Source organism: Canis lupus, chromosome 7, assembly GCF_011100685.1.
Source record: "Canis lupus familiaris isolate Mischka breed German Shepherd chromosome 7, alternate assembly UU_Cfam_GSD_1.0, whole genome shotgun sequence".
In the NCBI taxonomy this organism is placed as follows: Eukaryota; Metazoa; Chordata; class Mammalia; order Carnivora; family Canidae; genus Canis; species Canis lupus.
Window position 1 is genome coordinate 51476739 of NC_049228.1, and position 16116 is coordinate 51492854.

Genomic DNA, 16116 nt, shown 5'->3' on the forward strand with positions numbered 1-16116 from the left:
GAGGTAGCACCCAATTCATCTTTAAATGCTCAATTCTTTAAACTCATTCTTATCCTTTTTTAGTCCTCCTTTAGGCCTATTAAATAAATAGGCCAATCCTCCCCTTGTTTTTAATCTCTGTAGGAATAAGCCACTTCTGCCAGAGCCTTTCCAATTCCAACTCCTAAAAGTTTAGTCAGAAGGACAAGACTAGATCGAAAGTCAAGAACATGAAGTTCACTACAAAGAATATACTGAAACCCTTGTTCTCATTTTTGTACAAAAAAAAAAAAAAATTAGATAGCTAGGTAGCTACCTAGCTAGACAGATAGATATAGACAGTGCTCCCCTAAGGCCAAAATTTATTTGATTTTGTGTTTAAAAACTGCATGCAACTAAAATACTCTTAGCAAGCATTTCTGGGAAGCTACTACTTTTGTGGTGCCAGATCTATGGAATTTAAATAATTTAATAAATTGGTCTTTTAAGATAATGGCACTTAAAATCATTTTCAGAAAGCATGAAGCAATAAATTTGTAATATTTCATGTGTCATAAAATTTAAGGAAGTGAAAAACAAAACAAAAAAGTACAAGAAATCAGAAAAGATCTTATTTAGTTACTTTTTAGGGGTTGGGAGGAGGCGGGTCATGTTTTTAGAAGCAATTTTTAAAAGTACATAGATTTCCCCCATCCCAATATAAGCATTTCTAATACAATATAAACATTTGTAAACTCTAGTACAAATGTTTCCTGACTAATGTACATCATACTTCTATTTTAACTCCCATATTTTACCTATTTTACCATACATTTCTTTCTTTCTTGGTAAGGCCTCAATTTTTCTTTGAATAAAATGTGAACACCAAGAAAAGTACCCATAAGCTTTTCCTTTTAACTTTTTAGGTGTTGGAGGCAGATGAACTGCAGACCTATATATTAGTTGGAACTCAGGCCAGCCGGCTTTACTTTAAGAGGAAAGAAATCAACTTAGAACCTTCTAGATGGAAACTTTGCCCTTTTGCTGCTGCCTTTCCTCTTAGAAAACAAGTTAAAAGGTACCATTGGCCAGGTTAATTGACTTACAAGTGTGTCTTTTTAATAAGTGTCATAAAGTATGTCAGGCTGCTGAAACTTGCTTTCAGTGCGTTTTTTAAAAAACTGTTGTCAACCAGATTAAAGTTTATTGTTCGCATGTGCATTCGGTTTTCAGGTGGTAATGAAAGACACTGAATTGATTTGCCATGCGTAAAGAAAAAGGGGTTGTGTCCTTTGCTCTCTCTCAATGTGCCTTTCCTTCTGGTGTCTCTTCTGAAAGGTGTTGCCAGTAGACCTTGTCCAGCTCTGGACTTCTGCACTTGCAGAACAGCTCTCACTGGCTCTGTTGTGTCCACACTAAGACTTTCTAGAGGACGAAGAGAGTGACTGAGAAGTGTTATCTCACAGTGTCTATTAATTTTGAAATTGAGTATTTTGAATGAAATGACTTTAAATGAATCTCCTTTTCCCCTAAGGACTTAGATCATTTTAGAAAGAAATATTTTCTTTTGGTTTTAGTTGGCAGATGTTCAGTGTTCATGTAGAGCCAGCGCGGCCTCCTTGTCCTTCAAGTCTCAAACTGACCTTTACAGTTCCATGTTCTCCTGCATGACTGCCTCATAAAAGGACCTAGAACAAGAATTTGGTAAGCAGACTCAAAATATTTGACTTGCCAAACACCCTATTATTTTCTAAATTTCAGAAACATGGGAAGGACGTAAAGGGAACCCTCTAAGCAGTCACTGACTAGACAACTTTACCCTGTACCTGACCAGTTCTACATACAGTCATTCTAGAATTCATAATCTCAAAGCACCTTTTTACTGCGATTTGACATACACATTTTATGCTGAAGCTTTAGCTTTCTCTCAGGGCTCAATTTGACATAAAACACATCTATAAACGAGTAACCAGCAGAACTGGGTAAGGAGCAAGAAGATGATGGTGTAATTTATGTTCTCAATCTCAGAAAAGTTCCTTGCCCAATAATCCCTTCACTTTCTCACTCAACCTTGCCCATGCGAAGAATGCTATAACCAAACAAAAAGGATTTCTACCCAAGCTAGAAATATTTGATTTCTGCCCTGATGTCACAAATACCATCATTTGAGAACTGATATATTTGTCATTTTACTGTCTGTCTTCTCATACTAGAATCTAAACACCAGGAAAATGTGAGCTTTGCAACATTTCCGTGTCCCTATTGCCTGGCATAATTTAGACTTCAGTGAGTACTGGAGGGAAAAAAATTTAGGTTCTTTTTTCATATGTTAATTATTCCTGAACAACACTCATTTGTACCAAATATTCTAATGTGAAAAGGTGTGTTCCATATCTTTCATTTCTGCAGGTAAAACCAGGGCTGTTGCCACAGGATAAAGTTGGATGCTGGGAAAAGGGCTATGGGTCACAAGCAAGTGACAGATTGCAGAGATAGAGTGACCAGCTTCTCAGTGTTACTAAGGAAGGCAGTAGCTTTTGAGTAGTATTTGGGTCACATAAAGGGTTAGGGGTTAAAAAGCAGGTAGCCCAATTGAAATGTTATACATAGGAAGTAACAGAGCAAGTATAACCAAGAACTAAGTGGGGAAAGAGTGAGAGGAGACAAAATGGAAACAGGAGGAAGAAACACAGGGCTTGGCAGTATTGGAAGAAACTACAGTCTCTCTAAAGCAGTTGTTCTATAGAGTAGCTGAAAATAAAGCTGGAAATTTTTAGAACTAGCACCTAGTAAGCACTGAAAATGTCATTTTTAAACTGACCTTGTGTTCTCCAAAGCCCTGTCTCCAGGTTTCCTTTCACTCTATGGAGCTATCTCTATTCAGTGTGTGTATGTGCATGTGCATGTGCTTGTGGAGAGTTAGGGAGACCACACTCAGGGAAAATGGCTCTCTCTGTACTGTGATCTTCATGGAACTGCACTGATGGAGGGCCTGGCTTTGCCCCATGGTCATTCTGCAGCCCATACATTATAGAACTACCCCACTTATACGGCTTTGCTCCCATCTAAAACCAACCCTCCTCCTAGCTTGGTAGAATATCTGAGGAGCCCTAAATTATCAGGATGCTCAACTCAGCACCAAACCAGCCTTACCTGCTTTATGTTAGTCCTGATAAGAAGATTTCTCCTAGTCCCCCAGCCAAGGGCTCTTCCAATTTACTCTACCTAGATCCTTGTTTTTTTGTTCTTACTCAAACCCTATACTCAGAAGCTTCTCTGAAGAGTCACCTGTAGCTTCCCAACAGTCTTGAAACTCATCACTGCATCTCCTGTTAACTGCCAGTCTCTCAGCAAAACCAATCTCCCATGCTAGCCCCCACCTCTGCTCTTTCCCTCACAGCCTTCCCCTTGTCTAGAATATCTTCACAGCCCTTCATTCTTCCAAAGCCAGCAGAACTATTAGGGTCTTTGATGACACAATCTAACTTCTAGATCTCCCTGTTATTTATTTTCTATTTCTCATAGCAAAGGGTCATAATTGTATAAAATGTACATAATGGTTTGTAGTTCCTATAGTCCTTTCTCAATGTAATCTCATTTGCCCCTAATAACAATGTTGGGAAGCAGACTGGGTAGTCCTGATTCATGGATTATAGCCTCATAGTGGGGAAGAGACTTAGTCAACTTTAACACATGGGTTTTCTGATCCTGCTCTACTCTATCTCTTCTGATTCAAGAAGGGTCACAGCATGAGATGAGGTTACTTAGGGAAGGAACATGGGAGAGGTGACTTTCAAGCAGGTCCTTGAAGGAATCAATAGAACAGCAGGATTGCAGCACAGAAAGAAAAGGGAGTAATTAGCATGATACAGGGTCTAAGAATAACATGTATGAGGGCAGGGCAACCTTTTAGGAGTTTGGGATTGTAAGAGAAGTGAGAAGAGATGAAGATGGATAAATTTAACCTCTAAGTGCATTTGTGCATGTGTGTGTGCACATGTATAGGAAGTGGGGGAGAATTTAGTGAGGAATGACATTGGGAAGTGTCCCAAAACAGCATTCTTTCCACAAACTCTTCAATTGGCAGCAAAGAGGACAGAGCTATCATGGAAATAGCACTAGCATTGGAACCAAAGATCTAGTTGCTTTTCAGAGTAGCCTCTTAGAAGCTATGCAGCATTTGGCCATACCACTGTCTTGACAGACTGTATGATCTATGATATAAATATTGAAAAAATAGTTATTTCGGCAGTGCATATAATTTAAGGGGGTTCAATATGAAAATGAGATAGTATGTTTTGAAAGCATACTATAAGTTAGAAAGAACACTATAAAAACAAGATTTTATTCTCATATTCAGAACCATCAACAGAAAACCACAGAGGAAAAACTAGCACACATGCATATACATGAGTATACACATGTGGACACATCTCCAGAAGGGACACTGTTGAAGTTCATTGTCCCTTTCCCATAGGCTGAGAAGTTGATCCAAAAATCCCCTTGACCACCATGAGGTCTCTTCCTCATCTCACCCCAGGAGGCCCTTCCAGTGAAGCCCTTCAGGATACCCATACTCTTCTTGCATCCCCCTATAACCCTCCCCACCAGCCTTCATGGAAAACAAAGAGTCCTGCTTGTTGGTCCTTTCAGAACACAATCAACATAGCCAATTGGAAGCCACATGAATAATTTAACCTCCCGGCAGGGACTGGACAGGATCAGAAGATACAGCAGCTTCCCAAAATTAATAAAGGCTTTTATAGAGCCATAAAAAGCCATAATTCAATCATTTTAAAAAGCGCACCAAACACAATGCTTATTAAAGGCTGGGTGTTGCAGAGGTATACACAGAAAAGTCAAGAATGCTCACTCAGCAACAATGGCCCCAATGCACGCCCACCCCTTCCACTTGACATGCAGACAATCTGACCCAAGCATTTAATAAGCAATATTTAGTTATGATTCTTCCCTGAGTCAGTTAGGGAAGAGTACTAATAAAGAGGATGACAGAAACAAGGGAGGAATGTTTTTTTCTAATAACATTAAATGATTGTGGTTAGAGTGGGAAAGCCACCTTATTCCTGGACACACTTTTTTTTTCTTTAGCTAAGCACTTTCGAGGTGAATTTGTTTTGTTCAGGCTACCCTATTCCTCTTTGAATAACTTAAATGGGGCAATTGCTTTCTCTAAGACTGTTTCCCCCCAAGACTGTTGCCTCAAACAGCAGGGATGGCACCAAATGTCTGCTTCCAGATGAAATATTCCAGTTTCAAGACACTATGTTTCCATAGTCACTGTCTACAGTGGATCAGCATGCCCTGCCATTCATTCAGATGGGGAACTCTAAGTTCCCCAGGATAAGATTGGACCAGGCACACTGTGCTCAGAACTCAGAACTCAAGACCACGGTTGCACAGTCTATGCAATGCACAAAGCTGCTCCACAAAATAGTGCAAATGGGGCAGACCAATGAGTTGCTTCAGTCTAGAGAAAGGAGTATCTTTTTACAGATCTTCCAGATGGAGGAAGAAGGATTTCCTTTTTATAATTCATACAATGGCACTGTAGGTGCTAGCAGTGGCTCTGATATCTGGTCAGTCAGAGACCTCTATGCTACTCCTCCTGTTCCATAGTCCTCAGAGGTCTCATGTGTTAAGTGATTTCTCTCACCAGCCCATGGTGGCAAGGTTGCTTTTCTGAGGGGCAGAGAACAGGAGCAGGAAAAGGGCAGGTTAGAACATGCTTTTTTTTATTGAAGAGAATAAAAGTCTCAGACCTCAAGGAAATCATCAGGATTGGTCCAAGCATGCCTCTTTCTGCCCCAATTCTAACTTTGCTATTTACTGGGACAAGTGTCCCAGGACTACCAGAGCAGATGCATTTTCAGCCAACAAAACATAAATAAATAACTAGCTTCACAGCCAGGATGGGCTCTCAGTGACTTCTCTGACCCACATAGCTTCAGTGTGCTTTGCTCTCCTAGCTGCTTTCCCAAAGCATGAGGGCATATGTCTTTGGGTACCACTGGTAGTAAGTGATCTTCCCGTTTGCCTAACCTCAAGTGACAAAGTGCTGGTCCTCATATATCACAGTCTTTCCCAGCAAGGATTAGGTCACACTGGGCCGAGGTTTTACTAATGAGATCATGCATAATCAATAAGGGTCGGCTGACATCTTGTCAACTCTATCACTGTCACCAGGGGGGCTGAGGTAAGGCAATCAGGAAGGGAGACCTGTCAGCCACCTGGAATCTGAACAGATGGGCAGCACTGGATGGAGCTGCTATCCCTCTAAACAGGCCCAAGTCTTACTAGCAGAGGAGATAGGTCATACATTCATTCATTTATTCACCGCTTCCTTTGTCTCTTCCACAGATAGCCAAGTGTCAGGTCCTAACCATACAACAGAGGATGAGACAGAAAAGGAATCCATGCATTAGGAGCTTCCCTTGCAACACCCCCATTCTACTGGGTTTGATAAGAAATGCTGAGGAAAGAGAAAAAAAAAAAGAGCAAATAAGAAAAAAATGAAACAGGAAAAGAAAAGAAAGGGAAGGGAAAGGAAGGAAAGATGCACAAATAATCTTAGATAATGTTACATAGTTAGAGAATTAACACAGGGCAATGTGAAGTAGAAAGACCCAAAATTTCAGTTTGAGGGGTCAGGAAAGAACATACACATCTCTCTCTTTAACTAGCTAGGGCTCTTATCAGTCCTAGTCTAAATTTTCATGATTCTGAACATCAGGATAAAGCCCAACTGGCTCACATTAATGACCTCATTAATTTGTCACTGGATCCATGAAGCTTGTAATGGGCCATACCATTTCTTAATTCAAAGTTTAAATCAGACTCTCATCAACTACATAGAATTCTCAGAATGTTTTATTGGGTCATGGAGGTATTATATTAATGAATATAATTTAATAATCTATATGTGTTTCCATTCAATAATCTGGAATACAAAATAAAGTCAGAATTCTTAGTAAGTCTTAAGTAATAACATCAAATCCAATTTTATTTATCAGGAAAAATCCCTATTTTTTTTTCTCCATGAATCAGCTTCACTTACACTCTCATATTCAGGTGACTCATTTTATCTAAATACAAAGATCTTATGCAAAAAATTCCAATGTGGGAGAGAAAGGATCAGTGATGTTTGTTTTCCCAGCATTAGTACCTGACTCTCATAGGCCTGAGCTCCTACTATTATCACTCATTCTGGTTGTTGGCAAGATTAAGTTACTTATAGCTAGAGGACTGAGAATCCCAATTTCTTGCTGACTAGTGGCTAGGACTCACTCTTAGCTCTTTGATACCATTCTCAGTTCCTAGGTACTAGCAACAGTATGGCAGCTACAGCTACTTCTTCAAAGTCTGCTGAAGAATCTTTCTCCAATCAGATACAACAAAGTCTTATATAAGGAAACACAATCATGAGATTAACTATCCCATCATCTTTGTCAGGTATCTTAACCTAGCTTAACCCAAACAAGTGAATGACTATCTTTTCATAATCACAGGTCCCACGAAACTCAAGGGGAGAAAGTTATACAGGGTGTGTGCAACAAGGGTCTGGAATCTTGGGAAACATCTTAGAATTCTTCCTGTGACAAATACACACAGTACTGTGCATATATCATAAGGGCACAAATCAATAAATTTTACAAACTAAACACACATGTACTGACATCCACTTCAAAAAAGGAGCAGCACCCCCAGAAACTTGTCTCTTGTTTCCTTTTGTTCTCTAGCAGCACTACCCTCCTTCCAAGGTAAGTAACTGCCATCCTGACCTCTAATAAAAGAAACTGGCTTTGCCTTTTCCCTCTCTCTTGCTTTTTTTTTTTTTTTTAGATTTATACATATAAATACATATATAATTTGAATCATTCAATATGGGCTCTGTTTCTAGCTTCTTCTCTTCAAAATAAGCTCATCACTGTTATAGTATTCTATTGTATGAATATTTTCACTCTACTGTTGATAAGCACTTGAATATCCAGTTTGGAGTTACTACAAATATCATCATTATGAGCATTCTAGAATATGTATGTTGGCAAACATGTAAGTACAATTTCTAAGTTAGACTTTCCTGGCTTCAATCTCAATTCACCCCCTTGTGATCTGAGGCCAGTTATTTATATTCTAGGTCGCCTTTCTTAATCTGTGAAAAGCAGGTTATACCACCTTCTTACAATGTTGTATGTGTGTATGAGCAGGGAGATGGGTTTAACTAACTCAATGAATATGTACTCATCTAGGCAGTGGAGATACATAGTCAGCACAGTAGACAAAAATGCATGTCATTATGGAGGTGCATTCTAGTGGCACAAAGGGGAAAGGGTGGGTGAGAGAAGATAAGAAAAGAGAATAAGCAAAAAATAAACTACAACTATATATAAGAAACATATATGGAATATTAGGTAAGAGCTAAGGAGAGAGATGAGGCAACAAAGCCAGAGTTAGAGTGTTGGGAGAAAGAATACATTAAATTATTTTGTCAGGAATGCTATCACTGAGAAGGTGACATTTGAACAAAGACCTAAAAAAAAGAGAAGAAAATTTGTAAATATCTGGGAAAAGAGTGCTACTGGCAGAAGCTGAGACAAGTACATGTCTAGGACATTTGACAAATACAAAGGCCAGAGTAGGAAACAGAGAAGATCAGAAAGGATAAGGGGACACAGAATGATAAGTGTGAAGATTGAATAGGGTGTTGTGAGTCACTGGAAGAGTTTTCCTCTGAGTGAAATGAGAAACCACTGGAGGGGTTATGTGGAAAAAATTATGTTTTAACGATGTCAGCAGAAGTTCTCATGAGAATGCATTATTACATGAGGCATGAAAAATGAACAGTAAGTGAATGATGGGGATGAGAAACACATAAGGAGTATACTTATTAGTATGTGTGGATGCATTGTATTGTATACACACATATGTCTATGAACATAAACCACAAGAGTTATATTAGGAAGGCTTTTCAAAGGAAGTAAAGTTTTGGATGTGTATTTGAATTATAATTTGAATAGAGGGATAAGACAAGGCAAGATAACAGACTCATTGTTAAACATAAATCCTTAATGTCATTCTCTTTCTTTCCCATTTAATATGAAACACATCATAGTCAAGAAATTTAGTCACTCCATGTTTCCGTGATGTGATTCCTCTGGAAGAGACCAAACTTCTACCAAAGGAGAATATATTTAGGTAATAAACCATAATCTATCTGCATTACCATTGAAACCATAGAGAATATACATCATGTTCATTATCAACTTCATCATATGATTTTCAATTGTGTAAAGACATCAAGAAGTGTGGTAATGGGAGAATTATTTTTTAAGTAATTTCATTCCATTTATTTCTGCAAGCATTAGATACTTTTCTTGTATTTCCAGCCCACCCACATCCTTTGAACTTTTCAAGTACTTGAGAGTACCCCTTCTTCGCACTCTGCCATCTCCTGTCTTTGTGTGATTTTGAATTCTGTAATTTTAATAGGATGATTTTAGTTAGCATGCATTTCTCACAGCTGCAATATTTTCTAGTTTTTCATGGTAGTAGGTTTTCATGACTGTTGCTATTGTTCTACTTGCTTCAACTTATGGCATATTTTGCATTCTTAAAACTAAACTTTTTAAGAAGTGCACTAACTTTTTGAGATGCCGTTTATCCACATATACCTTAAATGACATTTCTTATCTGAATATATTATGATCAACCCATCTTTGACATTTGCCAGTTTCTTTCGCACACGTTAAGACTTAGATCCATCCCCAACAAGGTCTGGAATAATTTCTGCCTTCTGTGATTATTAAGAATTAGATGTAGGGATGCCTCGGGGGCTCAATGGTTGAGCAATTTGCTTCTGGCTCAAGGTGTGATCCTGGGGCCCGGGATCAAGGCCATATTGGGATCCCCATGGGGAGCGTACTTCTCTCTCTGCCTATGTCTCTGCCTCTCTCTGTCTCAGTGTCTCTCATGAATTAAAAAAATAAAATCTTAAAAAAAAAAAAAAAGAGCCAGATATAAAAGCAGGTATTCTTTCACATGTGTGTACTGTGCCCCAGTGATTCCATATGTGGTGCGCTGTCCTTATGAAGGCAATTTACATTTCTTTTTTAATTAATGTTCTCTGCTTTGATTAATTCATCTTGGCTGGGGAAAAAACTAAAAAGGTTTTCATCTCATCTAAATCTCAGGTACACAGCCTCATGTCAATGGTCTATGATCACTTATCATTTCCATACCTATCATTTACTTTAATCAAGGCCATCTTTGGGGGAGGGGTAGAACTGCATTTTTGCTTTACAGACATCATGCCCTTTCTCATCCATTTGATTCTAATCAATCAGCACACATTTGTGTACCGTATGTATCTTCCTTTTAGTAACATGACCTGTCAGTCACCTGTCAAAAGGTTTGGTTGCTGAGTGGACCCTCTAACAGTGTCTAGGTTTCCCTAAGGGCCTTTTTTGTGCCCAAGATTGCGAATCCGAGAAACCACCGAGGAGTCGACACCGATGCAAACACACAAGGGTTTATTTACAAGCTCGAGCTTGGGTCCAAGTATACCTGACACAGCAGAGCAGGGACTTGGACCCCGAAGTGGGTTACAGCTGGGTTTTTTATAGGCTGGTCTAGGGGATTTCCAGAAGGGATGGAAGAATTAGGCTGGTCTAGGGGATTTTCTACCATGGGCGTGGGCTCTGTTGTCTTCCTGATATGGGATTCTCTGCCGAGGACAATTCTGAGCTTTGTTGTCTTTCTGATATGGGATTACCTGCCGAGGACATTGAGGACATTCTGCAGTTTTTCCCTTTAAAGTTCAGCTCTTATTCACAGGGACTTAAGATGGCTGTACTTGTGCTAATGCTAAACTTTAGGTGGGATGGCCTTAATTTTTCTCAGCCTCCACACCTTTACTCCACAGAATCTTCAAATATTTACACTAACCCCACCAAGCCTGTCCTGGATCCTCATGCAGATACTGCTTTGTTGAAGTATGTTAGTGATAAATACAGCACATTGCAATGAGGAGTAAAAGACTGATATATGTGAATAGGTATCTATATATAAGGCCTTCCTCCTCACAGAGTCAGAGGTAAAACCTTTACAGCAAACAGGCTCTAGTCAGCATTTGGAGGCAATTAAACAATTTCTAAAAAATTACAATAATAATCATGTAGAATTAATAAACAATGGATTCAAAAATTAGTTAACAATTTCAATTTTTAATCCAGGTGATGATTACTCTGGCATACAACTGATTTTTTTTTTTTTTTTAAGATTTTATTTACTTGGGATCCCTGGGTGGCGCAGCAGTTTGGCGCCTGCCTTTGGCCCAGGTCGTGATCCTGGAGACCCGGGATCGAATCCCACGTCGGGCTCCCGGTGCATGGAGCCTGCTTCTCCCTATGCCTGTGTCTCTGCCTCTCTCTCCCTCTCTCTCTCTCTCTCTCTGTGACTATCATAAAAAAAAAAAAAAGATTTTATTTATTTATTCATGAGACACAGAGAGAGAGAGAGAGAGAGAGGCAGAGACACAGGCAGAGGGAGAAGCAGGCTTCATGCAGGGAGCCCAAGGCGGGACTCAATACCGGGGACTCCAGGACCATGCCCTGGGCCGAAGGCAGGCACTAAACTGCTGAGCCACCAAGGGATCCCCACAACTGATTTTTTTAAGTCACTTTGCCAAACTCTGATCAGTTCTAAAATGGTTATGTCATACCTGCTGTGTTCAGTTTGAAGAGCCACTCTTTGAGGGGGCATGAGAAATGTGGAGTGAATCTTCAGACAAGAATGCCTGAAAACCAACTCATATGAAGAATAAGGGAGAAGAGAGAAGTGCTTAGACAGTGATAAGTCTATGATGCCTTCTTTAGAATCCATAAATTGTCATTTGGAAGAGAGTAGAAATTTATTTTAATTTATTCCAAAGAAAGAACCCATTCATTCATTCATTTGAAATTCGTGATCACCTAATATGCACCAAGCAAAATCTAGGCACTTGGATTATAGTAGGAAAAAAAATAAAATAAAAATTCCTTCCTTGTGGGTATTTACCTTTTAGCATGAGGAAACACTTAATGATGAGAAAGAAAAGCTGGAAATGGGGTCAATGATATAAGGCCTTCTAAGCCAATGATTGGGCTTTGAACCTAAGGGACTTGAGGAGACACTGAAGGATTTTGAGCAGAGAGGTATCTGACATATTTTTCTGACATATTTCATTTGATCATTCCTAATGAATGATGCTGAGTTGAGACTAGACTATACAGAGACAATAGGAGACCAGTTTGGAAGCTCTGGGAGGATGGTGGTAATAAATTGTACCAGACGGTGATAGAGGCCATGATGGACTGACCGAGTATGGTAAGACCAAGAAAGGTAAAGATGGCTACAGATGGTTAAGGGTAAAATGTAGGGCAAAAGTTTCAGAATAAGTTCGGAAGAAAACTCAGAGCTCTCTTACACCATTACAAAAACAACTCTTGGGAAAAATCCAAAATGTTATACTATATTCTAAATACATGAGTAACAGTAAAACATAAATAGTTTCCTTAAGGAGATCATATCTATTAGGGGAGAATAAAAATGCAATGACAGTAGAATGAAAAAAAGATGCCACATAGCCCCAAATGAGCAAATACTATTTATCCACTCTAGGTAGGAGGAGCCTAGACATTTTAATAAACTTCTGAGTCTCAGTTTTCTCATTTGTAAAATGTAAAAAATAACATTTAAAAAAAAAATCTTACATGCTTATAACACCCATCACTCATCCTCTCACTTCTGCCTATTCTCAGAAATGCATTTTTTCCTCACCCCTCCATACCCTTTCCATCTCCCACACCTATCTGGAGCAGTACCCCCAATCTCTATGCTTTGCTTACCCACTTCTAAGTTCTGCATGCAGACTCTCTCTCTGCTTCCCTGCTACATGTGAAACCAGGCCTGCCTCTGATACTGCCACTTCTCTAGAGCCATTCTGTAATCCACATCACTCTTTTGCAGTCCCCCAAACAAAAGGGATTCAGTCTATCACTTATTCTGAAGTAATCATCATTTCTTAAGAATTTACTTCAGGGGACGCCTGGGTGGCTCAAGGGTTGAGCATCTGCCTTTGACTCAGGTCATGACCCCGGGGTCCTGGGATGGAGTCCCGCATCGGGCTCCCTGCATGGAACCTGCTTCTCCTTCTGTGTCTCTGCCTCTCTGCCTCTCTCTCTCTCTGTGTCTCTCATGAATAAATAAATAAAATCTTAAAAAAAAAAAAAAAAAAAAAAAAAAGAATTTACTTCAGGACACCTCACATTCCCAACATTCTTTGCTGCTGGCCAGCAACCCCCAGAAGCCACTACCACTTTCATTAATGCCTTCATTCAGCACATTAAATCTTTATCCCTAAGTAGAGTGACTCTAGATGTTATCAATTGCCCCCCTTCATTTTTCCTCACAGGCTTTGCACTAGCAGGCGGTCACTACACATTTGCTGAATAAATGGATCTTAATATTATTTAAAGTCTTTGAGTTCATTTTGGGTGGTATCAGAATTTATATTAGGGACTCCTCTTTACTCCTTAGCTATATTATTTGATTTCACTGGCTTTTAAAGGCCATCACTTCCAGTCTATTTCTACCTCACATATCTCAAAGGGCACTGGTCCAACTAAACATCCTGAATTTTAAAATGCTCTGAAGGTATGTAACATTTGTCCTCAAATTTAAGGGAAAACAAAGTAAAATTAAAATAACATGAGCATTTCTCATCACCTCATGTACTTCAATTCTGAGACTACTTTTTAGCATGTTAGACTCGACTGGACAGCAGTCCCACTCTAGAACCCCAACAAAAGCAATCTGTAAGGGGAGAGCTGTCTAGGACACAGCACCAAAAGGGGCCTGTTTTCCATCTGACAGGTTAGGAATGAGTTGCTTCTGACTGTGAATAAAATCATCTCCACAGACTGTCAGAACACACAAAACCAACAAAATGAGAATAAACAATGATGATTTTTAATGTTGAGACTAAAATTTTCTGATGTTAAATATCACCCTTCACAATGAAGCTTTCTTTCTCTATTCTCTAAACTCCAGCATCCCATTCTGCTCTAAGACTCACTGTTTTTGATCTGTTCTACTCATGCCTATACCTGTCTATGTTATTGGAGTCACCTGTTTGAGGAAGGCACAGGGTCTGTGAGGGCAGGCAGTACCTTCACTGCGTAGGCACCTCCCCTTGTCCTGACAGCACATTAGTTTTCTTTTTTTTTTTTTAATTTTTATTTATTATTTATGATAGTCACACAGAGAGAGAGAGAGGCAGAGACACAGGCAGAGGGAGAGGCAGGCTCCATGTACCAGGAGCCCGACGTGGGATTCGATCCCGGGTCTCCAGGATCGCGCCCTGGGCCAAAGGCAGGCGCCAAACCGCTGCGCCATCCAGGGATCCCGCACATTAGTTTTCTTAAGGAATCACCATTTTGCTTTCATGTGAACACTCAGCACATGTGTCCATCCAAAGGCTACCTTTCAGCTATAAAAGCTGATATTCCTACTGCACCCTTCCACCAGATCCCACCCTGCTCATTGTCCAGGTTTAGTCAAGGAGTAAAGACATTGAAGCTTTTAGTTGGTCTCTTTTATTCATGATCTTAGATCTTAAAAAGAATACCACAAAAATGGAGGCAGGCCATGGTTGTGACATGTTTGTTCATTCCAATAGGATCTGGATGCAAATGGAGAGCAACTACTAGACTTGACTTCCAGATTCTCATCTGTTTTACACACATTCTGTATCCTCTCTAAAATCTAGAGTTTCCTTATAGTCTTTAAGCAAATTCTAGAACTTTCGTGTAGCCTAACAGCAAGTTCTCTTCTTGTGTAAGTTAGCTGGGTTGTGTTCCTTATTTTTGTTTGCTCACAACAAAGAGACTCTAACTGATACAAAGCGAGAAGTATGCCTTTTTAATTATGACCTCTACAGGCCTTGGGCCTACGGAGCATTGTATAAATGTTTATTTAATGAGTGAATGAATAAAAGTGATTTTAGTAGAAGAGGACAGATAAGATAACATAAATGAGCATTCAGATTGAGCTGAAAATGGACCCTGCTTTGTCCTTGTTTCCTTTGAAAACACTTCTCTCCTTCCTGTCAGTTTTTTCCTGCCCTGGTTTCTGGTTTTCAGCTGTAATTTGCTCTAAAGATAATACTGCCATGTTTCTTTGAACTGAAACTATCTGGCAATTTATGGCCAAATTTAAGTTTGGCATAACAGGCTTAATGTTCAGCTTTCCATCTGTATTCTGTGCTTGGCAAAAACCCAGGGAAACTTGGGATTTTATGCTCCTGAATTTTATAAACCAGTAAACACAAAGGTATTGGAATTGTATATCTTAGCATGAAACATTTTATCTTGTGCATAAGAAATATCAAATTGGACTGTGGCATAGGCAGCTAAGGGATTTGTGCTGTTTCCTCCCTTTAGAAATGTTCTTATTTAAGAACCAATGTCTGTGGAAAGTGATGATAAAACAAAAACAGTGATTTACTTTGTTTAGTGTCCCGATTGTCCAGCCAACTAGCTATGGATTCTATCATGGATTCTATCATGTTATCTTTCCAGTGGTCCACAGTGGTCAAGGTTTGTGTTAGATATCATATTATAGAGAGGTACAAAAGAGTTCCCACAGAACTGAAGCGATTCCAAAGGTCATGCAGCTGGTTAATAGGAAGCCATAACCAGAATTTAGGTTTCGTTCATGCTGATCACCAGATGTAAAGTTATTTCATTACTTGATTCTTTCATACACTTATGCAACAGTTTTGTTTGTGGTATACTTTCTCATCTGTACGTGCCAGATATGTTATAGGTTGTGGGAATAGCGCTATGAACGAAATAAACGAATTCCTGCCCTCATCTCAATATGGAGACAGCTTAGCATGGGACTGAGTAATTCCAAATATCTGAGAACTTGTTCCATCTTTTAGAATCCTCAACCAGGCCTGTCCAAAATATGGATAAAACTGGCCTTGATTACGATGCTGATATTGACTGTAATAATGAAAATCATGGTGGAGGCCAATTTCCAATTCTGTATATTTCTTCATTGAACATTAAATATCATTATCCTCTAAAAGAATGCTCT

At 39.3% G+C, this 16116-nt stretch overlaps 2 long non-coding RNA genes across 2 annotated transcripts in view; one reads left to right on the plus strand and one right to left on the minus strand.

Moving 5' to 3' along the window:
• The window catches only part of LOC119872587, a 95765-nt gene that overhangs the window by 21492 nt on the left and 58157 nt on the right, over window positions 1–16116 (minus strand). The gene's annotated exons all lie outside the window — the stretch shown is intronic.
• Window positions 1–16116, plus strand: part of LOC102153737 — a 45578-nt gene that overhangs the window by 12280 nt on the left and 17182 nt on the right. Inside the window, exons 2-4 of the long non-coding RNA XR_005362474.1 lie at window positions 885–1036; window positions 1536–1662; window positions 9089–9171. This is a non-coding gene — a long non-coding RNA (uncharacterized LOC102153737). The remainder of the gene's footprint in view (window positions 1–884; window positions 1037–1535; window positions 1663–9088; window positions 9172–16116) is intronic.